The 27,767-nt window shown below is 50.3% G+C and overlaps 1 protein-coding gene across 5 annotated transcripts in view; it reads right to left on the reverse strand.

Annotated features, from left to right (window-relative positions):
* Positions 1 to 27,767, reverse strand: part of HPCAL1 (hippocalcin like 1) — an 89,741-nt gene that overhangs the window by 28,558 nt on the left and 33,416 nt on the right. For 2 of the 5 annotated variants that reach the window (XM_074331685.2, XM_019748668.3), the window contains exon 2: positions 27,093 to 27,143. The exons of the other annotated variants lie outside the window; for them this stretch is intronic. The gene's annotated coding sequence lies outside the window, so the exon portion shown is untranslated. The remainder of the gene's footprint in view (positions 1 to 27,092; positions 27,144 to 27,767) is intronic. 5 annotated transcript variants of the gene reach the window in all.

Consider the following 27,767-nt stretch of genomic DNA (forward strand, 5'->3'; position numbering starts at 1 on the left):
CGGGCCTGCCCATCCAGAACTACCAGCAAAAAGGCACACGCTTGCGCACACGTGTGTGTATATGTGTGTGTATGCACATGTACACACACATAACTTAGTGGTTCTCCATGGGGGGTGCTTTGCTCCCCTGGAACGTTTGGCCGTGTCTGGAGACATTCTGGTTTATCACAACTAGGGTCGAGGGGTCATCTCTTGGCATCTAATGGGTGGGGGCTGAGGAGGCTGCTAAGGAAGCATCCACAGTGCACGGATCGCCCTCCCACCCCAACAAAGAATGCAGCCCCTAACTTCAACAGTGCCGAGGGTGAGCGACCCTCACGTAAACCCTTTCTTGCCCTGTGTCATCTCTTAAGTTTACCTCTCAGCTGGTGACAGAAGCTAGTGGCAAGGGGAGGGCTGATGGAAGCTCACCCCATTCTCAAGTAAAGGGTCCCAGTCCTGAGAGGGTACAGTGCTTCCCGCTCACCTGGTGCTCTGGAACGTCTTACACAGGACGCCCCACACGCCACAGGCTTTGCTTAAACAAGGAGGGACTCTAGGCAACTGAGTTTCAAGTGTTCAGGAAGAGTGTCCAGGGCTCTGCGGTATGGCCAGCGGAAAAAGGCGGCTGGTGTTTTGTGGAGACCACAGGTGGTGGGGGCAGGGGGACAGTGTTTTAGGAAGCCCAGCCCTCAGGGTAGCAATTTGCAGGTGGCCTTTTACTTATGAGCCCTGTTTTCTTTAAGATCACACAGGACAAGGTCTTTTCTGCAGGCCGAAGTCTCAGATGTTCTATTGGTTTTGGTGGCACAGGGAACCTCGGCAGAAGTTTATACAGAGGATGGTAGGACACCCCAAGTTGTTCAGAGGAAAGCCAGGCTGACAAATACAGTCCCTTAGTCCAAAAGATCAGAGTCCACACCCGATGCCAGACCATGAGGGGGCTGGAACGATCCACCAGTGTCCATTACAGTCTAGAGAGAGCGTCACGTCACTTTGTCACTTAATCCTCCCTACGTGGAAACCCAGGTCCAGAAAGGTAGGAGATTTAAGGAAGTTACCAGATGGGAAAGGAGATTGGAGGTCACTGGGCAAGACTTCTGCTGGGGCTCAGCTGACTCGTGCCTGGCTTGTAGTTCAAAGCACATTAAATCCTTAAGGAATCCTTTAAGAGTCCTTAGGCAGCTCCTTGCTTCAGTCCAGGGCTTACCTGGTATGGCACAGTACCTCCCAGGTGGGACCCACCTCAGGGGCACCTGGACAGTTCAGACGGAGGGCAGCAGGCCTCCAGTTCTGCTCACTTGCCCCCACAAGGTCTTGGGGGCTGCCTCTGTCCTGCACACGCACTGACCCAGTTGACCCAGGCCAACCAAGATGCCCAGTGGTTCCCACATTCGACCCTTCTCGTCGGGGGAAAGGGCTGGTCTTTGAGCTAAAATGGAAGTCTCATTTATGCAGCCTTTTCTTATTCAAAATGCATTTATGTGCCAGGCATAGTCCTATGTGTTATAGATGTAATAGTGAACACAAACAACTCCTGTTTTCAAGGATCTCACATAAGAGCCCCAGGAGATGACAGGGCAAAGTGACACAGGATGTTGGGGGGGTGGGCAGTTAGCACTAAGAGGCCTACAGTCCTACCCAAGGATCTGGGAAGGCTTCTAGGAGGAGGTAACATCTAAACAGAGACCTGAAGGATGAACAAGAGCCATGTAAAGAGAAAGAGAGAGAGGAAAAACAAAAACAAAAAAATGTGGAGAGGTTAAGTGTAGGAAGCAGCCTTGCCAGGGACTTCCCAAGAAGCAACCTCACCCAGCCAAGAGCAGGCACTCCAGTGAGGCACCACAGAGGCGGGTGGGCAGCTGCGGTCAGCACCCCCAGCTCCTACATGAAAGGTACCTAATCAGTTCACAGCCGGGGCCTTCGACCAGCTGCCTTCAAGCTTGTCCCAGCAGAGCTGGTCTGGATGGAAAAAGCCCAGGGGCCCGTCATATTAACATGCAAACAGCAAACACCCATCCACCCCCACCCTGCCCACAGCTGTACCCCTGCGTGAACACTCTCTGATTCTCATGGCCGGTGTGCCCACTAAGAGGGCAGGCTGAAACTGGGGCTTTTCCGCCGACCTGCCCACACCCCTCTCGTCATCCCCCAACCAGACCTCGTGCACGTCCTGACTGAGAGCTGGATTTTTTTTTTTAATCGCAAATTTACCATGGAAAAGGGAAAAGCAGCCCCAGAGTTGCACAACCAGCTCTCATACACCTCTTCAGAGCTGTAGGCACTTGTGCAATTAAAACTGTGCAGGGATTTCCAAGGTGATGACAATTCCTGTCTGGACCTCCAGGTGGACGGGGGCAGGGAGTCCACCTTCCCTTACAGGAGGCACACCTGGGCCCAAAGGACCCGCAGCCAGGTCCCACCAATTGCAGCTCAGGGGCTGCAGTAGAGTCTGCGTGGACCAAGTGCAGAAGAGCTGCTGGTCCGCGTGTGTGCACCAGCCTCCATCTTTGGTTTTCTTCTGCAACCTGTACGCTCATAAATGAACAACTGTACTTAAAGTGCAGCACCTGCCTTCAACCCTGTTAGATTTCATCTTATTTTCAGTTCATCACTTCAACCTACCAGAGGTTCTGGAATTTAAGAGCTCTCCAGTTTTTTTATCTTCAGTCAACCTGACATACATGCCACTCATATAAACTGGTTGACAAAAATGCTGTCACGGTCAGGGCAAAGCCACATGACACCTATGGAGATGCCCAGGGGCAGCCGTCATTCCATTACTCATGCCTTTGGGGTCGGGTCATCCGACGGGCTCTGCTGCCACCCATCTAACACTGCTCAGCTCCCGTCGCCAGAGGCTCTGGTCTGCTCTGCTGAACTTTCTGCTGAACTTGAAGGGCTAGCTCCACAGCTCTCCGCCAACAGCCCAGCACGCCAAGAAAGGAGGCCCGGCGTGTGTGCCCTGGCGTATGGCCACCCATCACCACCTCCCCTTCAAAGTAACGCCCACAAGTCACACCACGGTCATCTTCATGCTTTTTCTGAGAAACGCACAGTGAAGGACGTTTTACAAACAGAAAGAGGGAGGCAGGGTTTTGGGGAAATGACTTCAAATCCAGTCTCTGGAGTGATGCATTTGCTCAGGTGGGCAATCGCAGCCTCGAACATGCTCCCAGCAGATGGAAGCAGAGTGGTTGGGTGGGCGGCCACTTCTGCCCTGATATCCCTGCAAGGTTGCTAGGGGCATAAGGATCCCCTCCCATGGACAGAGAAGGCTGGATTGAATCACGTCCAAGTCCAAAGCCTTCAGTGACTTGCCATTAAAAGATAAGTTTACAGGCCGGCTTGGTGGCTCAGGCGGTTAGAGCTCTACGCTCCTAACTCCGAAGGCTGCCGGTTCGAGTCCCACATGGCCCAGTGGGCTCTCAACCACAAGGTTGCCGGTTCAACTCCTCAAGTCCCGCAAGGGATGGTGGGCAGTGCCCCCTGCAACTAAGATTGAACACGGCACCTTGAGCTGAGCTGCCGCTGAGCTCCTGGATGGCTCAGTTGGTTGGAGAGCGTCCTCTCAACAACAAAGTTTGCCAGTTCGATTCCTCGAGTCCCGCAAGGGATGGTGGGCTGCACCCCCTGCAACTAGCAATGGCAACTGGACCTGGAGCTGAGCTGCACCCTCCACAACTAAGACTAAAAGGACAACAACTTGAAGCTGAACGGCACCCTCCACAACTAAGATTGAAAGGACAACCTGACTTGGAAAAACGTCCAGGAAATACAAACTGTTCCCCAATAAAGTCCTGTTCCCCTTCCCCAGTAAAATCTTTAAAAAAAAGTTAAGTTTACAAACCCCTTCTTTAATGGAAAATGGGATATGATACTAAAAGGAAAAGTGGGATGTGAAATGAATATGCTGGCAGTGACTACACGCCTCCACATCTGTTCACATCTCTGTAAAGAAATCCTGGTGGGAAGAAAGGGCCCCAGATGTCAGCTGTGATTTCCCTGAACCGTAGGACTATGGATTATACTTGCTGTCTTCTCTTCTGTATTTTTCACCTTTTTGACAATGAGCATTTAACATACAAAACCAGACCAAAACTATTTTGAAGGTCATGCTTCTTCACAGGTGCTCATTGGACAGCAATCTCACCCAGCCCCTCACCACAGTGCCTTCTAGAAAGACCAAGCGCCCAACAGCAGGGTGTTCATTAAATAAACTATAGCTCACGCCCAGGAATGAAGCACTGCCAAAGCCAAACAACACCAGGCCACCAAGGGTGACTTTAATAAAATGGGAAAAAACGTATTCAATAAGTTATTATGTTAAACTGGTTACATCGCAGTACGGAAAAGATATCGTCTCATTATGGTAAACAAATAAAATACGTATTTTGTGATGTTCATGAGACTAGAAAGCTCAGACGGTGTGATGTGGGGATGCCCTGCCTGGCTAGGTGACTATTTCCTCAGTCAGATTTTGAGGCTTTCCCAAATTGTTCTCTCTGCTGTTCCTTGAGCCTGCCAGGCCCAGCTCCACCTTAGGTCATGCACTGGCTCTGCCTGGACCGCTGTCCCCGGCAACGGACCCCATGCTTTGCTCAGATATCACCATCTTAATACAGTCTGCCGCCACCGACTCATCTAAAACTGTAAGACACTCCCTCTCACATCCCGCTCGAGTTCTGCCATGGCGTGTAGCTCCTAACACGTGCTATAATTCGCTGGCATATCACGTTTCTTATTGGTCCCCCCACTAAATGTGAGTTCCTTGAGACAGGAGGTTTGTTATTTTACTTTTCAGGCGGATCCCCAGAGCCTAAAACAGTGCCCGGCACATAGCAGACACTCAATAAACACCTGTTGAATGATGATTTGACATGTACAACTTTGGTAATAAGGAAAAATTCAACAGCAAAACATTTAAATATTGTTTTTTTCTTCATCCAGATTGGGCATATTTCTCTTTGATGTTAGACCTGGGTATTTTCATATGCTTTGTCTGCCATTAAGAAGTCAAGTTCTTGGGGTGGCCGGATGGCTTAGAGCACGAGCTCTGAACAACAGGGTTTCCAGTTCGATTCCCACATGGACCAGTGAGCTGTACCTTCCACAACTAGACTGAAGACAACGAGCTGCCGCTGAGCTTCCGGAGGGGCAGCCGGATGGCTCAGCTGGTTAGAGCATCAGCTCTTAACAACAAGGTTGCCAGTGCAATTCCCACATGGGAGGCTGGGCTGCGCCCCCTGCAACTAAAGATTGAAAACGGTGACTGGACTTGGAGCTGAGCTGCGCCCTCCACAACTAGATTGAAGGGCAACAACGTGGGGCTGATGGGCCCTGGAGAAACACACTGTTCCCCAATATTCCCCAAGAAAATTTGAAAAAAAAATAAAGAAAAATGAGTCGTCCTTGAAGGTATAATTTATATACAATAAAATTCACTCATTTTAGGTATACAGTTCAGTGGCTTTTGACAAATATCTACTGTTGCATAACCACCTACATAACATTTTCAGCACAAGAATGGGATTTTTGAAAAATGTATGTTAGTAAGTGGTCATGGCTAATATACTTCTCTTCACCTACTCTCTTGGTTATTTTATTAATTGATAGTTTTTCAATTGATTTTTTCCTGATACAAAAAAAAAGGGGCAAACACAGAGATGTTCACCATCCACAGGCCTCAGTTTGTAGCTAGAATCATCCAAATTATCAAAATGACGTAGGCTGAATAAAAGGTAACAAAAGAGCTCAAAAAAAAAAAAAAAAAAAAAAAGGGCAGAAATGGAGCCAACACTTACTGGGTATCAACCATGGGTAAGGCGCTGTCTTAGAGATTCTGGGTTTTTTATTTCTCCTCCAACTCTTGGAGGGAGGAACTGACCCCCTCACACTGTCCCCACTGTACATGTGAGCAAACTACAATCTGGAAGTGAACTAAGTTGCCCAAAGTCACACAGCTGCTAAAAGGAAGATCTGGGGCTTAAACCCAGGTCAATTCTGACTTCAGAATTCACGTTCATCCCAAAGGATAACAACAGAGCGAATGTGATACCCACGAATAATGACATAGTTGGTGTAATTTGGGTCCTTACTTCCGAGTCTTGCCTGACAGCTTTGTCTTGAGTTTCCCAATGAAATCGGAGTGTTCACATTCCCTCTGCCCACTTTGCTTTTGTATTTTCTTTTTCACCTCGATGAGAAAAGCCCCCGAGACCCCCTCAGTCCCAGGCCGAGAAGCAGAGTATCCAGGCAGGAAAGGTTCCTTGTCAATACAGTCCTGCCTGGTGAATTCTACAGAAGAACAAAGAGTCACTAAATCAAAACGGTTTTCCAACAGTAGAGAAGGAAGAATGCCATCTATGAAGGCACATCTCCAGGACTATGTACCTGTTCAGGGGCGCCCTGGGGTAGGAGACACACAAACGTCACCTCCTGTGCTGGGATTATGGGTAGGAGTTCTCTCCTCTCTCCCCACCTCTTTGTTCTTTTTTGGTTTTCTAACTTTTCTTCCCAAAAGATGCTGACCAGGGAAGAGACCCCAGATTTCCCTCTGGGCTCAGGTCATCCGCTCTTCAGCAACCAGCCCATGGACTTCTTCCATTACACTGACACCTGCTTCTTCCTCCCGGGCCTCCTCCATCCTTCCATTCAGTATTTTCAGGCATCTATCTATCTGTGTGGTAAAGAAGGCCAACCAAGTCCCCGTCCCATGGACGTCCATCCTCCACCAGAGAGGAAGACACAGGCCATCAACCAATCACACGCAAATAAACAAAGGAATTGCAGACTATGGTCCATGCCCGGGAGGATGGGGTTAGGACACCACCCCGATCCCATGGAGGAGAAATGTCTACCACCTCCTCTCTCTGCCCAAAGCCTCCCACACTCACACCCAGCTCTGTTCCCGGCCCTTCTCAGACCCACACAGTCAAGGGCATTCTCTCCCTTTCCACCCAGCACCGCCTTGCCCCAACACCCACTCCTGCCTCTACTTGAACGCTTGTCCCGTGCTTTGTCTTTGAATTAGACACCTGTGTCTCTCCCTGCACATTCTTAGAGGGCAGCCCTGGTTAAAAGTCGCGCCTCCCCCACACCAGGCTGGCAGGCAGCGGTCACCATAACTTGCTCAGTTCAAACCGTGCCTCCTGTCCAGATTGTCAGCTCCCGCAGGGCAAGACAGGGCTCTCTATCTCTGCATCCTGTGCTGCATGGAACTGTGAAGAGAAACAGCTCCTTACTGCAGCCTTAAAGACCGCAAGAACGACCGGTGTGGGGTCACGATTTGGCACGTAATGTAGGTGCCAATATTGCAATGGAAACAAGACCAGAAGGAAATACGAGTGAAGCGCTTGCGTTGGGAGGCCACAGTCGGAGATCTCTTGTTTCGCCCTGTATTTTGCCGGCTTTCTGATATAATGTTATATAATTCTTCTAATTAAATTAAGTGTTTTAACGGTGCGTTGTCCCCTGGGCTCTGGCATTCTGCCCCACTGCCCGAAGGACATGGCCCAGCAGCTCGGGGAGAAGATCCAGGTCATCCTGAAAGAAGGAAGGAGGCCGTGCACCCCTGGGGAAAGGGCAGGCTAGCTACCTCAGCCCTGTCGCCCTGAGCTCCTGGGGCAGCCAGTCAGGAGACTCAAGGGCTTGACAACCTATCCAGGCTGAACTTTCCTGGAGGCCCAAGGAGAAACCACAGTTCTCAAGGCTAAATTGCGTTAGAAAGTCAACTCTGCAGGAGCCCAGGTGAGGCGGGGGTGGGGTAGGTGGACGAGGAGTTCCCACGGGCCCTCTGGTTCGAAGGTTCCACCCAGATAAGCTCCCTGGGGACAAAATGGGGAGGTCCCAAGTGTAGGGTGTGGGCCTCCCATGGAGTGAGGATGCCACAAATCTGGAGGGTGGTCCTGCTGGGCCAGGCCAGGGCTCCCAGCTTGCCCAGGGGCCTAGACATGCCCAGGTGGGAGGCCTTCCTGCTTCCAGAAGGACAGAGGGCCAGGTGGGAGGAGAGTCCACTTCTCAAGGCCGGTGGGGGGATCTCAGCGAGAAAGGGGACTCAGGTCCTAGGGTGTCCAGCTGTGGTCCCCAGCAGGGGAAGGAGCCTGTCCCCGAGTGGCACGGGCTCCACCCAGAAACAAGCTGAGCTCTGGAACTCAGCCTTGAGCCCAGAACATGGGGCAGTGAAGACTGAGGGGCTCCCAGCACCCCCATAATAAAGGAACTTTTGTCCTTGGCTTGGACAGCTGAAGCACAGAAACCCCACCAAGCCCCGGGGTTTGGGTCTGATAGTATCTGCACTGAGCTCTGCTGCAGCACCCAGTCTCCGGTTTCTAGGAACATTCCTGCCACTCGTCACTTCAGATCACTTTAAATTTTAATTTTTCTATTATCAAGTCAGATGCTAATGATGATACTTGAAGACCTCCACCTGCCTCATGTCTTATTCATGGTGAACGGAGGAGAAGCTGCTGGGAGGCCCGCCTGGCTCTGCTCCTTCCAGGACAAGCCCCTTCGTCCGGCCTCAGTTTTCTCGCCTGTCATTCCAGGCAGGATATTTTGCCCACTCACCTTCCATGGCCCAGCCTGGCCCACAGGCCATTCTCCTTCCCTGAGCATCCCTGGCATGTAGGCCTTCTGTCCTCACCAGCCTGGGGTGAGGTTGTCATGTGAGCTGCCTGATGTCACATCTGTTCAAGACCATCTCACTTACTTGAAGAGTAAGGACCACCTGAGGGAGAGTGAGGCAGCACTCCCTTTCTGGGGTTCCCTCCCCCACAGTGCTGACCCACTCACTGGGGAATGCACTCAAAGGATGGGGGTGGGAGATGGGTCCCCCCACGCACCTTAGGGTGAAACACCAGGGTCTGGCGAAGGGGACCTCCCAGGAAGGGCCAGGTCAGGGCAAGGGTATCACCTGTCTGCTCGGCTGGTTTCTAGGAGATGGACAGAGAAACCTCAGAGGGAAAACAAGGACTTTGGAATGAAGAGGAAAGGACTATCCTGGGAGACAAAGGCTAGTGTCGACCAGCCATGGGACAAAGGATGCAGTCTCCATGGCCCCTCTCCCTGCTGACCCCTCTCCACCAAACCAGGAAGCCCGGGCTGCGGCTGAGCACGGCAGGTGGGGCTGGTGCCCAGGGACTGGCTCCCCACACAGGCCATCAGCCTAGAGACTGCCTTGTCCCGTGCATGCACCCCAGTGAACTACCTGGGGCCTCACAGCCCAGGTGAAACTTAAAGGACGCAAAGAGCCACCAACTGAACAAGGTGAACAGTTTGCTAAGAAAAGCTGTTTCCAGGGAAGAGCTGTACAACGGGTCAGACATGGGGCAAGTGTGGACATCAGTGTTGCCTATGTGCCCAGCTCCAGCGGCCAACGGATATTCAGACTGGCTTTCCCTTCTAACCCTGCATCCAGCCGGACTCACCAACCCAACTGCAAAGAGCAGGGCCACACACACCACACACCACTGCCTAACCCCCCTCACCCATCCCCACGCCAGCCCTGTGCCCCTGTTCTGCCTGTAGGCTCAGAACTGCATCCCACAGGCACCTGTTCTGCCTCGGATCCCACAGGCAAAGGGGGCGGTCCTCAACAGTGCAAGTCGCGACGGTCCAGATGGGCCTCCCGGTCTTGCAGATGAGGAAACTGAGGCAGGCCAGAAGCTAGCGGCAAGGTGGGAACGGGAACCCAAGTCCTCCCACCACAGGGCCTCTGCCTGTGGGTCCCTCAAGACCCATGTTCCATCCCCCCCCCCAACCTCCCAATCCCACCACTCCAGGACTGCCTGGAACTAGATTGGAAGAAAATAAAACTTGAGGCATTTCTGGAATGGAAAAGTAGTCAGTACTGAGGGGAAGGGGACATCCAGGAGTGACAGCAGAAAGTGGCCCCTAGATTTACTGAGCTGTCTCCACTGGAACCCTACAAAGGCAAGCGCTTAGTTTCCACCTGGGCAGAATGCCGAATACAGTGCCTGAGCCCCCACCACCCCCGGGGCCTAACCCAGTAGCTTGTTGAAGATAAGTGGACCGAGCGCCTGCACATCGAGATAAGGGCTATATATAGAAGGAGAAAGTTGGTTTTTCCACAATGTTAAGAAGCACACTTCAAGGAGTGAAAAGGTTTCAAGGACACACTGGGGTGGTCTAATGAGGCCACAGCCTTTTCCTTTTCCAAAATCCTAAGTTGAACTTCTTAAAGGATAACTAATTCTGGTCCAGTTGAATTAGTGCTTCCTCTAGCTCACTTTCAGCTTTTCCTAGTGGATCCAAATACCACATATTCATTATTATTTGATTAACAGGGAATCAGTGACCGTGTCCCACAGGAGTGGCTTAACCACCACCTCCTCCAAGAAGGCCCAGGATCCCCCTCCCCCAGGGCTACCACTACCCCAGCTGGCTGAGCCCTATTAGAGCCGCCTCGGGAACCCCTCCCTCTGCCCTGTGAGCCTGGGGGCAGGGTGAGTCCTGCCTTTCTTGAATTTGCTCTGGGCGCCACTCCGGTGCTTGCGCTTGCGAAGAAAGAAAGAAACGGAACTGAACTATGAAGCAACCAGGAGGCCTATAAGCACATGTACCTATAACTGCTTATTAAAACCACCACAAACAAAAGCACATTTTATCAACGAACTACCTGACCTCAGTGTTGGCTCGATTCTCATTTCTTAGGCAGAAGCACAGTTATCCTCACTGGGAGACAAAAAACGGAGGCCCTGCCACGGGCCTGGCAGGCTTGGCCCTACACCTACGATCACTGCAGAGCAAGAGGCTGGATGACTTCCTCACACCGACAGGAAGGGGGGTGCATGCAGAGAAGGGCCACACCAAGGGCTGAAAGCTGTCCTCTGCACAAGAGACTCACTCTCTCCTCTGCGGGTGCTCAGGGAAACCACTTCTTTCTGGAAGTAGCAGGAGTAGGAGGCACATCGGGGTTTAAACCCACTTCCTGACTCGTTGCTGGGAAGGGAAGCACAGCTCCCAGTTTGCATCCTGGGCTGGCTCCACACAGAACCAAAGGGTGCACAGGGAAAGTGGCTACACTTACCCGGCCCCAGCCTCCTGGCCCCATAACTGCTATGGACTCAGAAGGCAGGAGGGCAGTGCCCCGTAGGCCCAAGAAGGGCCTCCTGAGACCTCTGAGATTCTCCTGATACCAAGAGGCAGAGAAAATTTCCCAAGGGGTGGAGGAAACAGCAGCAGGCCACGATGGCTGCTGGGGCCCGGGCGAAGCGTGAGCCCTGAGGAAACAACCCCTACCGGGCAAGATGGGGCATGGAAATCACGCACAGGCATTAGGTGACTTCCAGAGCTGAATGAGGGAAGAGCCTTCTGCGGCAGCCACCACCCCACAGCGGGCAGCGGCACCTTAGGGCCAGTGGGCCGGCCAGGCATGCCGAGCAGCCCTGCCACGTGGCACAGATCTGGACCCTGCTGGGCGTGGCTCCAGTGCTCAGGCGTCCCAGTCCAGGGAAAAGCCGTGGGCCGCCGCCAGCTCAGCAGACGTGCTCTGGGGAGAACCCAGTCATTAGACATTCCTCTGCTGCCTCTCCCCACTCAGGAGGAGGTAGATATTGGCTAAGAAAACAAAGCCAGTTGTGGCAATGACTTCCAAACAGATATGATCAAATTATCTATTCCTGAATTCTGCAAGTACTGAAACGCTATAATTCGATTTCTGAAATGTCATTTGGAGCTGCTGGTGCAGGCGGCAGAGGCGCTCAGTAAACAGATCACCATTCAAGTCCAAATACACACCTGCTGACCTTGAGCCCGTGCCCGGGCGCTGTGCTGGAGGCGGCTACGGTGGACACCATCGCTAGGCAGGGCCCGAGGACGGCAGTCCAGCGGGAGGCAACAAAGACCTGACCCGAGTAGACACTGACCAGAACTCGGGAGGTGCGCTGCTACAGAAATGTCGACTACACACTGAGCTCAAGGAAAGAGTGCTCACTGCACACAACTGAGGGGGTGAGAAGGCTCCCAGGGGAGGCCACAAGCGGTCACCAAAGCTCAGGGCAAACGGCAGAGGGCTGCCTGGGCCCTAGTGACACTGCACTGACGCCCTTCTCTCCTGCAGTGGCAGAAATGGGATCCTGTATGTGCAGATAAGCGCCCAGGTCTGGTATGTCACTGGTCGGGCTGCCAACTGGCAGAACGTTACAAGAGAACATCGTGAAGGCCTCAGCCTCCTGCATCCCCACGGTTCACCTTTCCTTCCTGAAGGAATGAAAGATCATCTAAAGAAGGAAATAGAGGGACGGGTGGGCTGTCTCTCTGCAGTAGCAAACCCCTGAGAACCCCAGCCTGACTGCTCTGGGGAGCAGGACCCAGAGGCATCCCACAGGTGAGGTCCCCACCTGCGAGCCTGAAGTGCCCGCCCACACACCTGCCACAGGCTCCTCCCCCCGCCGGGGTCCTCCCAATCCTTGGCTGCCACCTCCCTCCAATTCCACACTGGAGCTTTGATGCTGTGCCTGCTCTTCTCCGCCATGATGCCAGCATACAGCAAGTGCTCAATAAAGACTCGTTGGTTAAGCAACCCCAACTCAATGACAGTAGCGTCAAGCTGAGCCGGCACTGAGGCCCTGCTCTACCACTTACTAGCTGTGTGACCTTGAGCACATTACTTACCCTCTCTGAGCCTGTTTCCTCATTATCAAAGAGCGATAATGACCCAGTTCATACGTTATTGTGAGAATTTAACTATTGTATATGAAAGCATTTGGCAAGCTCTTGAAAGCTATAGAAGAGTTAATAATGTTATTATCAAAATGTAACAGTCACCGTAAGGGAAACACTAGCCTTCTGATGTAACAGAATAATAGTTGCAACGTAACAAGGGCTTTTAGAATAATGTTAAGCATGATGTACATAGCGGAGGAAATCAGTTCAGGTCACTGGTGACTAGATACATTATAAAATCCGCAAACATAACTGGTTTCACAGCACCAACAGGAGAAAGGCCCAAGAGCCGGACAGCTGGGACTGGTCACGATCCTTGTTGGGAGTTCTCCCTTCCAGTAATTTGAAGACAATTAGGGTGACATTCAAATTTCAGAGATGCAACAGTGCCTGGGGTGGCCACACACACTGGGTTTTCCAGGGTAGTCCCACCCGTCCTGATTTGGTATAGAAATTGAGTCCCCAGCCAACATGAAGCAGGACCCACGTTCGGGCATCTTGTTTCCACATATCCTCAGTGCCTAGCAAACGCAGGGCACACAGCAAGATCCAGGAGAGATCTGCTAACAGGATGCTGATGGATAAGGAAAAGCAATTAAGAAAGTTCAAAGGTATGGGGAGTGCGGGAGAGGAAAGGACAGAGGGGGAGAGGAGGGGAGGGAAGGGAGAGGAAGGAAGGGAGGGGAGTGGAGGAGGGGAAAGGACCCCAGTGAACCTTCTGGAATGTGCACAGGGCTGGGCCCTTGTCCTAGGAAGATGGCTGGTTTCCTCTCACAAGGGATTTGTTTTCCAAAGGAAAGTTTGATAAGATTCCACATTATTTTTGGTTTTGTTTCCATTTTTCAGTCTTTCATAGCCGACCACTCGTGAACTTTGTGAAAGCAGTCTCTCATGAAAGAGCAGTCAGATCATGTCCCAAGCTCCCTGCTCACCTTCCTGGAAACTTCTCAGGGTCTTAGACTAGGCTTCCTGTGCCTGGAATCCCGTCCCCAGGCAGCACAGCCCCTCCAGGGACGCCTCCCTGACACCCTATACCTCCTGGCGAGGTTATCAGGGGCCCCCCCTCCAGCCCGGCTTCCTCCATTAACACGCTCCTTCAGGCTCTGACTGCCCTCTCAGGACTAGGAGCCTTTGCTTGTGCCCAACACCCCAACACAACATCTGGTGGAATGTCAGGTCAAGAACGAATGAACAGACGAATAAGCGAATGGTGGTGCTGCTTGCACACTAAAGCTGGGAATGCTGGACTCGGGGACGGGGGCACCTCACTCCATGGAGAGGAGCTGCCCTGACAGGGTGAAGGTGTGACTGAAGTCAGGGTCCCGGGAGGAAGGGAGCTGAGGGCTGTGGTTTGTGTGGGTTTGGAGGGTGAGGCCACTAGCCACCCAGCGGGCCTGGGAGGTCAGGGCATGTTCATGGCTTAGGGACGTGGCTGCCTTCCCTCTGGGGCCCAGAGCTCTAGCTGGGATGCCCCACTTGGGGACAGGCCCAGACAGACGTGGCCCCACTTGCCGTGCCCTGGACTCTCCCAGGGGCCTCAGAGGGCACAGCTACTTCTTCCCAGGGATAGAAGCCCTGGCACGTGGACCCGGGAGGGCACGGCTGGCGCCCCTCAGGCTTTCCCTGTCCTGGCAATCGCCACACGCTTCTGCCTAAAAATCTTGCTGCTATTTCACAACAGGAAGACAGTTTTGTTCTTATTACTGCTGGAGATGGGAGCGCATGGGAGAAGAAAACATGATTTCTTGATTTTCTTCTCTAAATGGCAGGTGGAGAAACAACAAAAGTAAATGACATTGTTCTGCAAGCACCTGACTGGGAGGGAAGGGTGTGATGTTTACAAGTGCACCCTGGTTCTATGCAGGTCCCAGTGGAAGGTGAGCTCATAAAGATGCAAGAGGCATTGCCGCTCTTTCCAATACACTCCTTGGCGGAAACACGTCACAAGCAATGGCGTGAAACCAATCAGGGCAGAATTCTGCCCGTGCTGAGCCCCACAAGGGTCCGCTCCCCCCCCCAATCCATCTGGGGTCGCTTCTTGGCACTCGTCACTGCCTCCCGTGGCATCAGCACCAGAGAAGGTCCCGCATCGCACAGCTCACGCCATAGATGAAGAGAAGGAAACACTACAAAATAATAAGGAAACTGCATGGAGGAGAAGGAACAAAACCTAAGACAGTTTGTACATGGACCTGGGCTAGGCCCAGGAGGTGTGCATTTCGTCATGTGGCCTCACGGCCCAGGCTCTCCCCACTCACCCCTCTCCCCCTGCCGCCAGCCTCAAGTGTACCCAGCACACCTGCTCCATCGCACTCGGGCCACCCGAGGACGCAGTTCCTGGGTGGATGGTGTGAGCACCCGTAGGGCAGGAGACGCCTATCTCACAGGTAGAGCATCACTGTTTTACACAGCGAGGGTTTGCAGGATGGGTGGACAGTGCAGATGCAAACCCCGAGCATGGTCAGGCGGGAAGAGTGTGCAGGAAGAAGACCACAGAAGTACAGGGCAGGTGGGAGGGCTGAGACCCCACGGGAGACACTTAGAGAACAAAGGTGAAGGTTCCTTGCTACGTCCGCCCCTCGCTTTGTGCCAATGCTAGGGTCCTCTTTTCTGCTGGCCAAACCCCAGGGTGGTTGGCATACATGGCACAGACTTGCTATGAGACCAGTCAGACCTGGGGCCCCATCTGACTTTTTCACTTTGGACCAGTTACTTAGCCTTTCTGAGTGGCTGCAGGACAAAGGGGACAGTGTGTGTAATACCCCCGTATGGGCACCTGGCACAGAGCAGGTACTCTGCCCCCCACTGTCCTGGAGCACAGCAACCCTACCTCAAGCTCTTCCTCAGGCTGTCATTTGAGGCCTAGTTCAAAGCCACCCCCAGACTCCACAGGCTAGAAGGGCGTCTCCCACCATGGGCCTACGAGCTATGCGTCCCTAGGCAAGTTACCTAACCTTGCTGACCCCACAGGTTTGAAGGGGTCTCCCACCATGGACTTAAAAGCTGTGCATCCTTAGGCAAGTTTCCTAACTTTGCTGGGTGTCAATTTACATATAAAACAACGACAATAATAATACCGGTCTCACAGGGTTGTTGGTGGAATCAGAAGAGCAAATGAATGAGTGAAAGAATGAACAAACCAACAAGGAAGTAAAATGGCCTGGCACAGAGTGAGCACGTCAGGAGTGTCAGCAACTATTGGTCTGAACCTGTCACCAGCCGCGTGTGCGTACATCGAGTGGGAGCGTGATGCGCGTGTTTTCCCACAGCACCTATCACAGGGTTTGAAGCAGGATAAACACTTAGTAATGGGGGGAGGGAGAAAGGGGGAGAGCTCCCCCCACACACGACTTCACAAACTCTGCCAGACGGTAGAACGCAGACTTCCGCCAGCCCAAGGAGCCGAACGCAAAGCTGAGGTCCCAAGGAGAGAAAAACGCCAGGTATGCAAGTGACGCAGCGGCACTGGGTGTCTCTTTCTCCTCCCTCTTTCTGTCTCTCCCCACCAACATTGCCTCCATCTCTCTGCTTGTCCCCGCATCTCTCTCTTCACCCCCTAACCCCCAACCCCCATTCGGAGAGCAGGGCAGGACCTCAGGCTATGGCATCACGCTTTGCACAGAGTGTCTCCAGGCAGGTTCTCTTGCCAGTTATCAACAAGTATGTTTCGCCAAAAGGCCCACAAATCAGTACCATCCCACTCCTGCAATTCCTGAGGTAAATTACTGTTTTATGACTAATGTTCCCGGGGAAGAGAACGCAGTCTCCAAGACTGAGCCCAAAGCCTCAGCCAGGGGCTTCTGTTTCCAAATATGAGAAAACAGGCACTGATTCCTGACTCCCTCGTAGCAATGCCCTGTGGGCCCCCTACACGAAGCCAAAAGAAATCTTAATAAGGTTACTTTCCACTATTTAGAAAAAATGTGTATGTCTATGTGGAGTTTAAACTTCCAAAGCCTTTGCTAAACTAGCTTCTCAATCTCCTTGAGCCCTGGGCAGTAAGCAGATATCTAAGGAAATCATATGTAGAGACTGGTTTTCCCAGCCATTCCCAGGGTGTCACCGTTTAAACTAACAAAGTCACAGTCTCCAGGGAAAGGTGTCATGACTAAACACTGTTTGCTCCTCACTTACTTTTTAATGGTCAGTTCATTGTATGCCTGTCATGGCAAACTCTTACACACCCTTCAAAGCCCAATCCAAATGTCCTCTGTCTGCCTCCGCCTCCCACCCCAGGAAGGTCCCCCCCATTGTTCCCTCGGGCCTTCAGAAGGCTGGGTGCACATGCCCGCTTTGCTCCTGAACTTTCTTCTGACCTTCTGCTCGTCTGTGAGCCCCCAGAGCTCAAGGACATTGTTGTCTCATCTTCGTCCCCTCAACACCTAACACAGTGCCTGGTACATGGAAAAGGCTCAGTGGGCTCGTCAACTGAAGGACCTATGAGGAGGTGACCATAGTTCATAACACAAAGGTGGCACCACAAGTTCTCATGGGACTGCATATTTAGGACCAGACGCTCTTAGAAAACCTGGGGGCACTTTTACAATAAGCCCCCATCCACAGTCTCCATGCCTGGAGCTTATGCAGAACCCGGAAAGAAGCATAAAGGAGTTCTGAGTAGTTAGAACCTCTGTGCCTGCCTTGACAACGTGGGACAATGGAAAGAATGTGAGATTTGTAGCCAAGAGACCTGGCTGAGTCCCACGCCTGGGCCTCTGGCTGTGCAATCAGCCCTGGGAGCCTCGTTCATTCCTCCGTACCAGAGGACAACGATGCCTCCAGGACACCTTGGCAAGTGACCTTGTGAGGTGGCGGACCGGACTCTGGCCTTCACTTGATGAGCTCAGCCTTGGTTTCAGCCCAGGACTTCTGAGAAGAGATCGGAGGTTCTGTGCGAGTGAGCAGTGGAGCGAAGTGGCCACTTACAGTGAAGGGGAGGCTTCCAAGAGGCCCTGTAACTGCCTGACAGGTAGTGGCACTCGGAAAACATTTGTAGAGTGAAAAAAGAGGGAGTGCGTAAGCACGAGGCTGAACGGCTGTACACAGGGACGAGACAGCAGACTTCAGCTGGGCCTGAAAGGGCTGAAAACAAAGATGTGTGAGTGGAAGCTTCAGGGAGAGCCAGCGGAGGAACGATTAAGCAATAGAATTGCACAATGTTGGAACGCGCTGCCCCTGGGGGGATGAGCACCCCATCACTGGGGGAATGCAAGCCCAGAGCAGATGAGCGATAGCTTCACAAAACCATAGCAAAGAGGACCCAAACATCAGGTGGGGGATGCTTGGAATAAAAACTGCCTCAAAAAGTCCCTTTCCACATGGGTTTCAGTATCGACATTCCAGATCAAGAGTCAACAATCTTTTATAAACGGCCAGAAAGAAAATTACTAGGGCTTTGCAGGTTATAGGGTTTCTGTCCCACAACCTTTCAACTCTGCTTGCCAAGCAAGAGCAGCGAAAGACACTGGTGTCAAGGATGAATGAACGTGGCTATTCAATAAAACTTTATTTGCAGAAACAAGCAGGGGGCTAGATTTGGCCCATGGGCCTCTGGGTCTAATGGATTGAAGCTGTAGGCAGTTGCTAGTGTTGGCTCCATCGTCCACTGAATGTCTACTGGGTAGTGAACCCCATGTCTCTGCCTTCAGTCCCAATTTAATCCATGCCAGGCTTAACCACCCCCTGCCCCCAGTTTCTTTAAACTTCTACCATTCATTTTACTATTCTTGCTGCATTTTCATATGTTTGAAATGCTCTACAATAAAAAGTTAAAAAAGAGAAACCTACCCAGAATCTGGATCTACCTGTAAAGCTGCTCATTTCAATCTGCCTTCTCTAAACCACTATAAGGCAGGTGGCCCTGAACCAGCATCTCCAGTACAGGGGGGACTGGACCCAGAAAAGAGAAGAATAACGGCAAAGTAAGGGTTTCTCTGCAATTAAAGGTGTTCATTCAGAGGAGTGTCTTTTCTTCCAAGATTACACGTTTCCCTGTAATTGTTGCTATGAAAATGTCCCTTCTATTATAAAAGAACAGTAGATGAGAATGTTTTATGTCCTTATTTGACATAATTTAAAGTTAGCAACCCTATATTGGCACTAATTATTTTTCTTTTTAAAAAATTTTAACCAGTTCACAGAACCCTGAAGTCTGGAAGCCAGTGCCTCCTCCTTGGGTCCTAAGAACTAACTTTCCCTCAAGCTGCTCCAATCTCCCCTGTGAAGTGCCTGTATGACATGCCCAGGCCCTCTGCCAGCCCTGAGGGTGAAGGTGAGGTGGCCAGTCTCAGAAGGCCAGGGGACCTCCTTGCCATGGGACCCACCCTGACTTCACAGTCCTGCACGCAACACACTTGCACAGGCCTTTGTCAGTTTTCAAACAAAGCACTGAGGCCAGCATGGCAGAAATACTCCCCATTTGACAGATGAGGAAACTGAGGTGCAGAAAGTCAAGTGACCTTTCCAACGGCAATGCAGAGAACCACATGCATCACATACAGCCCTGAGCAGTGGGGATACCTCTGCCCTTAACCTGGTCAGCCCAATATCCAACCACCTGTTCTCCACAGAACTGAAAAGCATAAGTTTCAGGAAGAGTCCTCGTTTTCAGTGACCAGTTCAAATAAAAAAATATTAAGTGCCTAACCAAGACAGAATTTTTTTTTTAACGTGATTAATGGTTCCTGCTTTTAAAGAGCTTACTGGTTGGTCAAGAAGACTAGAAGATTCTTTTCAGTCTGCTACAGAGAGTGCAGAGGGCTGGGATGTTCCACATCTGGGCAGGAGGTCTGGGCGGAGCCTCCTGCTGGGAACACATGCTGTGAGCTCCTTCCCCACCTGTCAGGGACACTGGACCTGGGTGACACGCGCCATTGAGACCAATCCCAGATGTCCCCAGAGGGCTACGGAGGAAGGGACAGGCCTGGGTCTCGCCCCAGCACACATGACCTCTGCTAGTGGAACCCGCTGATGGGGGATGAAGTCAGTTGCTTCCAGCATAATTAATTTAGATCCAGACACAAATCTACTGGGAAATCAGCCCATTGAGAAAGAGAAAGAGAAAGGGATCCAAGACGACGGGAATGGAAGTTTTGGCGATGCGTGGATGGAGATCAAGGAATATTCTACATCCTATGGAGGGGCTGAAAGGCACTGAAAGGAAAAAGGGAGGGTCCCACACACCTCCAGGGGAACACTGCAGAAGAAGTACCCTCTGCTAGAAATTTGAGATGGGGAAAGGGGAGGGCACCCGGGAGGGGGGTGAGGATAGGCAGCAAAACAAAACTCCTGATGTTTTATTTCTAAAATAACACATTTATTGAGATATAATTCACATACCAAGCAACTCACAAATTTAAGATGTGTAACTCAACAGTCGCATAGCGTTGTATAACCACCACCACAAATAATTTTAGAACATTTTAATCTCCCCCAAAAGAAATTCCAAATCTATTCCTAGTCACTCCCCGTTTTCTCCCAAGCCCTGGGCTCCAGACTTAGGCAACCACGAATCTATTTTCTGTCTCTATAGATTTGCCATTCTGAACATTTCCTATAAAATGAAATCCCATAATAGGTGGTCTTTCGGGACTCATTTCATTCACTGAGTATAATGTTTTCAAGCTTCATCTGTCTTGTAGCATGTGTCCGTACTTCATTCCTTTTAACTGCCAAATATCCCCACGGTATGTATATACCACACTTGCTATCAACTCACTCGTTGATGGACATTTGGATTGTTTCCACATTTATGTGACTTTTCATTTCTGTTGGGTATACACCTGGGAACTGTTGTGTCATACGGTAACTGTTTAACCTCGTAAGGAACTACCAGACTGTTTTCCAAAGCAGCTACATCATTTCCGTTCTTAACAGCAGTGTGAGGGTTCGTTTTCTCCAAATCCTCACCAACACTTGTATTTATCTGACGTCTTGATTCTCAAAATCTTAGTGTGTGTGAAGCAGTATCTCATTGTGGCTTTGATTTGCATTTCCCTGATGACATTGAGCATCTTTTCATGTGTTTGTTGGCCCCTCAAATATTTTCCCTGGAGAAATGTCTATTCAAGGCCTTTGCCCTTTTTTGAATTGGATTGTCTTTTATTATTGACTTGTAAGAGTTCTTCATGTAGAACAAGTCTAGAACATATATGATTTGCAAATATTTTCCATTTTGTGGATTATCTTTTCACTTTCTTGTAGTGTCCGTTGAAACATAAAAGATTTTAATTTTGATGATGTCCAATTTATTTTTTTTCCTTTGGTCACTTATACTTTTGATATTATATTTCAGAAACAATTGCCTAACTCAAACGCAAAAAGATTTACACCTATTTTTCTTCTAAGAATTTTATAGTTTTAGCTCTTACATTTAGGTCTTTGATCTATTTTGAGTTAATATTTATAAAAGGTGTGAGGCAGAGGTCCAACGTCATTCTTTTGCATGTGGCTAGTCAGTTGTACTAGCAACATTTGCTGAAAAAAATTATTCTTGCTCTATTGAATTATTTGCTACCTTTGAAAATCAACTGACTGTAAATGTGAGGGATTATTTCTGGACGTCCAGTTCTATCCCATTGATCTGTATGTGGATCCTTAGTCCAGTATGACACAGTCTCGATGACTGTTGCTCTGTAATAAGTTTTGAAATCAGGAAGTGTGAGCCCTCTTACTCAGTTCTTCTTTTTCAAGACTGTTATGGCTATTCTGGGTCCCTTGAGTTTCATACGAATTTTGAAATCAGCTTGTCAATTTCTGCAAAGAATGCAGTTGAAATTTTCATAGGGTGTTGGATTGAATCTGTAGATTAATTTGGGATCGATGCCATCTTAACAATATTAGCCTTTCCAATACATGAACCTTTCCAATTCATGAACATCGGATGCCTTTCCATGGACTTGGGTCTTTAATTTCTTTCAAAATATTTTGTGGTTTTCAGAGTATAAATCTTGCACTTCTTTTTTTTTTTTTTTAATTTACTCCTAAGCATTCTATTCTTTCTGATGCTATTGTAAGTGGAATTATTTTCTTAATTTAACTTTCAGATTGCTCACTGCAAGTGTATAAAAATGCAATTATTTTTCTATGTTGGTCTTATATTCCACAACCTTGCTGAACTTGTTTATAAGCTCTGCTAGGTTTTTTTTAGTGGATTCCTTAGGATTTTTCTATATACAAAATCATCTCATCGACAGTTTACTTCTTACCTCCCAGATGCCTTCTGTTTTTTTCTTGCCTGACTGCTGTGGCTAGAACCTCCAGTACAATATTGAACAGAAGCGGCAATGGTGGATGTCTTTGTCTCATTCCTGATGTTCAAGAGAAAGCTTTCAGTCTTTCACCACGAAGTATGATGTTAGCTATTGCATGTTTACATTTTAAAACTTCAGCCTTGAACTGGTACCATTATGAGACTTCTCCACGTAGAAAGGGATATCACACAAAATGTTCTGTATATAAAAATGAACACAGATAGACAAAAGACCAGAAAAAAACAACAGAGTTTTTTAACTGCCTGCCCTGAACCACCCCTGGACCGTGGGACGCACTCAGCCACCTCTGTGAGGCCTGCGGGACCCTCGGGGGTGGGAGGGGTTCTCTGAGCTCACCAAGACTCTGCTGTTTTTCCTCAAACCTGCTTATACCAGTTGTACTTATGTAAGTACATAGCTGAATTAAATTTTATATAAACCACTGGAATAGGAGTTAAAAAGGAATTGCTTTCATCAAACGAGAGTTGAATGTTTGAGGAAGATAACTATAAAATTAGGCATGGACAAAATAGTTGTGTAATATTAGGAGTGTATGAAAATCTATGCATATTGGGAACTCAGCTCCTACTTCACTTGATAGAAACAGAAACTGAGAATCACAGACAATGCATTAAAGAATAACACAAAAAAGATAATGTGAATATCATCCAGTGCACCCATAATCCAAGAAAGTCATTGGCCCTAAATCAGGAGACGGGGGAATAAATGCATGTTTTATGTTAAAATGAAATGCTCTGTATTAAAATAAAGTGCTCAAGGTATGTCTGTACCATTTTCATGATCCCCTCTTTAATAACCTTTTTCAATTAAGCAACTTACTACTTAAGGGCTGATGGTACTAGGCGAGTGCTTTTTCTGGAAACAAATATAACAGTGGTTACCTGGGAAGGTGTGACAAGATATCATTATTTTCCTAGCTCCTTTTACCATTTAGTATTTTCAAGACATTCTAATGAGTATGTACTGCTTTTACAGTAGAGAAAAACAGTGATAAAATGTCTTTTTTAAGACTCAGATTCCATCTCTTCCTGCTAACACTAGGAAGAAATTCAGAAACGTGGCACTGCGTTGGTCAGCATTGTTCCTGGAACCCAGAAAGTACCCCAATACTACCAAGGTAAATAAGCAAGAAATATGGAGCAACATGAAAAGGAGCAACATGAAACAACTAATCAGGACGCCCTGACTTGAGTGTATTGCTACTTTCACTGAAAGTTAATAAACACTGAAATAGATTCCTTAACTTGGTTGAAACTAACATATACCCCTTCACTGAGCTCTTTGGTTCAGCTGCTGACAGGCATGCTGGCTTTTGGAAATAAGGCAAGGCTGCTGGACCAAACAGGTTTGAGTAACATCACACCAGCAGAGCTGGATTTCCTGGGAGAAGGCCAGAATTCAGAGTATTCTTAAAGAAACACAAGGTTTCTGCTTTGCCGTACGCAAACTAAGAGGGATAAGCGATCCGTTTCCCTCCATGGCCGATCTTGCTTCTAGTGTGACCCCTGCACTATGCGAGGTTCGTAACAGGCAGCTAATAATGAATGGAAGATGCGCTTGAGTGGCTTATCGGGACGCTCGGCCTTCTCTTGGAGACTAGGGTTTCTGAAACGGCAGAGCCGCTGAAACACGTACTAGGTCCTCCTGTTGTACCCCCTCCCACACTGTCATAATTATGTTTTCTTATGTTTGAAATACAGTTTGCTAAGCCAGGCCCCTGCCTGAATCAATGAGGACACAGAAATTAAGGGATGGGGGAGCTGAAATCGTGTGCTCTGTGCCAGGCACACAGTTGGATCCCATGGACGTGAAGGAGGCCTCGGGAATTCCCAGACCCCTCCAGACATGAGTAAACACCACAGCGCCGTGGAAAGAGGAGATAATCAAGGTGCGTTCAAACCTGTAGGGGATGCAGGGTGGCAGAAGGACCCAGAGTGCATGACCTAGGCTCGAAGGCAGGGCAAGGTGTGGCTATCCTGGAAAACCCCAGGGTAGCAGGCGGCACTTCCAAACGAGGGGTGGTAGGTGTGGCCGTTTGACACCTCTTTTCCTCCCTACTGGGGCCCTGTTCACCACACAGTGGAGTTCTTCTACTTTAGGAGGAAAGAGCTTTATCAGGCATTGGGAGGCACAGTTTATATCTAACATGAGATCACTGTAATCCAACACCCCACCAGCTCGGGAGGAAGCTTTCCCTGGATGACCATCTCCACCCCACCCCTAACGTGCTGGGCCTGGCACCGAGTTGGGGCTCAGGGGGCTAGGCTAGCACTTGAAAGACCAAACCAAGGAACGTGTGAGCAAGGTTTCGTAAAGATGGGGGCCCAGCGCGGGGACTCCAGAGCCCAGGTGGTCAGACCTATTCCCCCTCCTTGAGGTTGGCCAGCAGGTCAGACTGAACTCTCGTAAACAGTTTCCACCCCCAGCCAGCACCTGGGGCAAACGTTCTAGAGACTTCCGAAAGTGAATTCCAGTAATGCAATACTCCAGCTTATCTATGAGCACTCTGTTCCTTTGAGGGTGAAAACAGTGTGCGCCACTCCACACGCAGACAAAAAAATCCCTTAGAAACCAGTCTGGGCGGGTGGGGGTGGGTGGGTGGAGAGGGGTGTTGTGTGGCGAGGGAGAGAGGAAAAAATGTTTAAAATGGAATGTTGTCTCAATGGTCCTGACCCTAATTGGAGGGAGAGAGAGGTGGAGGGAGGGGGAGAGCCAGCATCTGTGCACATGTCAGGGGATTTGGGGGCTACACCAGACATGGGGAACAAAAGGGGAGTAATACACTGTCGCGTGCTCATTTTTATGCTAACGTGTTGAAAATACAGCACATTTAGTTCTGCTTGATGGTGAGGGCACTGAGCACTCCCGTCTCCGGCCTGTGAGTCTGCGGTTCTCAGCTCATTCATTGCCCATCCCCATGGGGGGACATCCCAACCGACCATTTCCACCAACGGGCTCCTGACTTAAGAGACCAACACCCGGAAGGGTATCTGGAGGTTTGTTTTATTTAACTGTCTCTAGAAGACAGAAGTGTCTCCTGATTCAAAGAGGAAAACAGCCACAAGGGGTGGAGTTGGGGTGGGGGCCAGGGATAAAGCTAGTATTTGGGGGGGGAGCACCTCCTCCCAGGCTCCAAAGGCGGGTCCTAACAAGGCATGCGGCTCTCGGGTCCTGACCAGTCGGGTCTGTCCCTTTCCACTTCTGGCGATCCCAGGACGAGGATCTCTCCACCACGTCCCAGAGCTTCCTGGCCTGGCTTCTGCTGGGCCTGACCACCTCATCTGTAGCACAGCTGAGGGAACTCAGCAGGGGAGGCTAGCCCTGTCCCTTCATGTCCCCTGCACTTCCTCTGGGAGAAAAGCACCAATGGAACCACCGTGCTGCCCTGCCCAGAAGCTGTGGGCCACTTCTCTGACCATGCGAGGTCTCAGGGCCCCAAGGCATCACACACGTTTGCACACAGTCACCAGATACACACAGCCCCTCCGGAGGGCACACGCAGACATGCCCACAGACTTACACTCCCACTGTCCACATTCACTACTGGTGGTTTGGGTATACAGGCCATGTGTGTGCCCAGTGTTCCCAAACGTGGCCAAATGTTCTCCGTGGTTACCCCGTTGGGGGAGGTGGTATTACAGATTATTCATTTGTTGTCTAATTTCTTCATATTTTCTAAATATGCTACAGTGAACATGCATGTATCACCCCTATTTTCAGAAAAAGTTCAAGTACACAATTTTTAAATCTAAGACAAGTAGTAAGTAGCATCACAGAGAGACACACTCATATATTAACCTCATTTGATTCACATAACAGCACTGAGCAGTAGCATCGCCACATCACAAAGGAAGAAAGCCCCATAAGTGCCCCAAACTGAGAGCACAGGTACTTGCACTCCCGGGAGGAGGGAGAGAGCAAGAGAGAGAAGGGGCGGGAGCGTGTAGGGAGGAGAGGGATGAGGGGGAGCCATGTGTGTGGTGTGTGAGAAGCCCGTCTTACTCATTTGATTATAAAATATTTCTGAGCCACCAGATGGTACAATAGCGGCTGCAGATGCCCTGATAGTGTTTCTTAATTTCTTTGCACAGGGCTCCATTTCAGGGCCCTGAAGAGTGACATCCAAGAAGCTATTCCAAAAAGACAATAACTGTACAATTTAAGGAACACCGTTCGAGGCATCGCTTAACAGATGTGCATTCATTCGTGCTTCCTGGATGAATGGGCCTTCGGCTATTCCTAAGGCACCTGGGGGCACCGGGCACGAGCCTCCCAGGGCCCCTTCCTGGAGCAGCTGCCTGCCCAGGGACCTGGGCTCTGCTACATAATTAATCCTTGGCTTGGAAGAGCAACATTCCCTTCATAGCAGAGAGAGAGAGAGAGAGAGAGAGAGAGAGAGAGAGAGAGAGAACGAGAACATCAAAGACTCTATCTTCCAGGTCCTCCAAGATCAAGATCAAAGCCGCAGGGTTGATGAGTTCCCGCAGCACTCAGTCTTCTGCATGGTTTGTTCCGTCTTTTTGGTTTTTGTTTACTGTTTAATAAGAGACCCTTCATGCATGGTCATCAACAGCTCACTAACCTTGCTAAAAAGCAACAACAGGGCTCTGGGCAGATGCACCACCCAGCCCTCTGCCCCCTGCACTCTGCTGGGTCTGCACCTCTAAGACCTGGTGCCCCATCGTTCACCATCACCCGTGGGTGTTCCTGGATGTACAGGTTGGAGGAGGCTTGCGCTGGAATCACTTGCTGAGGAGGAGCGGGGGCCACGTTCAGTCCAGCACTGGCAACGTGGAGACTGCAGAGGGACCCTCTTTCTTCTCTGGTCACTACTCTCTTCTCTGACCCCACCCCAACCTCTCAACAGGAGGACAGCAGATGTTATATGCCATCAGTGGCCAACCTAAACCCCCTGCAAGAATGTGTTTTGTTTCTGGCCTTCAAGCCTTAGTATTAGTTGGCGTCAGCCGGATCCCTCTGACCTGGCAGTGGCCACGCTCAACCCAAGGTCTACAGTCAAAGGCAGTTGCAGTTTGCAAACCATTCAGCAGAGATCCTAACTCAAGCCACTCCTCATTCTGAAAAGGCTACAGACAGAGAAACCTCCCCAGTCAGAAGCAAAAGAAAGGACAACCCTGGGCGCAGCAAGAGTACCTTATGTGGAGGTATACAGGCAGGTGCTGGGCTGGCTCACCGTGCAAACACCTGGAGGAGATACAGAGCCATCAGTCCTTCACACACTGGTGCAAATTACCACCATGCTGCACTCATTTGCCCCCAAAAAGAGCCACTACTCCTAGGTTGGACCTAATGAGTGTGGTGTGTTTCAGGGGGTAGAACAGGCCACACTGTGGGGTGCTGGAATGGGTGCCTTAGTGGAGAGCAGTCCTTGGCAGGATTGGCACGTGAGGGGAGGGGGTGCAAAGAGGAATGAAGAGGAGCACCCTAAACCCCGACCCCAGTTAACTCCTCCCTCCTGTCCCACGCAGGACCCTGATGGGGAACTGGCTGTCTTAAGGCCCGTGTTTCTGCTTTGTGGCTCACCCACTCCCTGGCTTAAGCATTAGCCTGCCCGTAAGTGGGACGGGGGGCATGGTGTGTGGGAGAGACATAAAGGGCCATCTACATGCTACAGCCTTGGATTCAGGCCATGGGACACAGACTGAGAGAATCCTCAAAGGTCTGGCCGGAACGTCCTGGCCAGCCTCTGGAGTGTGGCTGCCCAGCCTGGGAACAGATTGTGCTTCTCCTTGCCCGGTGACAAAACAAAACTCAACTAGAGAATGAGAGCCACAGAAAGGATCTTAACACGTGGCCTGAACACATCTG

This window comes from Rhinolophus sinicus, chromosome 2 (genome assembly GCF_057876585.1).
Source record: "Rhinolophus sinicus isolate RSI-liver-muscle chromosome 2, RSI-T2T, whole genome shotgun sequence".
NCBI lineage: Eukaryota > Metazoa > Chordata > Mammalia > Chiroptera > Rhinolophidae > Rhinolophus > Rhinolophus sinicus.